Genomic DNA, 1,261 nt, shown 5'->3' with positions numbered 1-1,261 from the left:
GGAAGTTGAAACTCAAGTACTTTGGCCACCTAATGAGAAGGAAGGACTCACTGGAGAAGAGCCTAATGCTGGGAAAGATTGAGGGCAACAGAAGAAAGGGACGACAGAGAATGAGGTGGCTGGATTGAGTCACTAAAGCAATAGGCATGAGCTTAAATGGACTCCAGAAGATGGTAGAGGACAGGAAGGCCTGGAAGAACGTTGTCCATGGGGTCACGATGGGTTGGACATGACTTTGCAACTAAGAACAACAACTCCACGGTTCCAGCTACTAAATATAAATATCTGAACAGAATCCCTTACCTAAGGAGGCCACATTCCGTGCGTTTTCCAGCACGACCTCTTGGTACAGGGCTTTTTGCTCCGAATCCAGCAAGGCCCACTCCTCCATGGAGAAAAACACAGTTACATCCTCAGGCGATATCAAATCCTGACACAGGGAAGGGAAAAACACAATGTATCCCATGAACATTCCCAACAATGAACACTATCCAACAAAATGAAATTCAATGGTGAAAAAAGTAAGGTTCTACATTTAGGCAAGAAAAACCAAATGCACAGGTATAGTATAAGGGGTACCTTGCTCAATAGTAGTAACTGTAAGAGGGATCTCGGAGTCCTAGTGGACAGTCACTTAAATAGGAGCCAGCCGTGTGCTGCAGCTGCCAAAAAGGCCAACACAGTGCTAGGCTGCATTAACAGAGGGATAGAATCAAGATCACGTGAAGTATTAATACCATTTTACAATGCCTTGGTAAGGCCACACTTGGAATATTGCATCCAGTTTTGGTCACCACAATGTAAAAAAGATGTTGAGACTCTAGAAAGAGTACAGAGAAGAGCAACAAAGATGATTAGGGGACTGGAGGCTAAAGCATATAAGGAAAGGCTGCTGGAATTGGGTATGTCTAGTTTAATGAAGAGAAGGACGAGGGGGGACATGATAGCAGTGTTCCAATATCTCAGGGGCTGACACAAAAAAGAGGGAGTGAAGCTATTTTCCAAAGCGCCAGAAGGCAGGACAAGAAGCAACGGATGGAAACTAACCAAAGAGAGAAGCAACCTAGAACTAAGGAGGAATTTCCTGACAGTTAGAACAATTAACCAGTGGAACAACCTGCCTCCAGAAGCGGTGAATGCTCCAACACTGGAAGTTTTTAAGAAGAAACTGGACAGCCATTTGTCCGAAATGGTATAGGGTTTCCTGCCTGAGCAGGGGTTTGGACTATATGACCTCCAAGGTCCCTTCCAACTTTATCAT

Source organism: Protobothrops mucrosquamatus, unplaced genomic scaffold (genome assembly GCF_001527695.2).
Source record: "Protobothrops mucrosquamatus isolate PMUCROS unplaced genomic scaffold, P.Mucros_1.0 scaffold2947, whole genome shotgun sequence".
NCBI classification, from domain to species: Eukaryota; Metazoa; Chordata; class Lepidosauria; order Squamata; family Viperidae; genus Protobothrops; species Protobothrops mucrosquamatus.
This window is presented reverse-complemented; position numbering follows the sequence as displayed.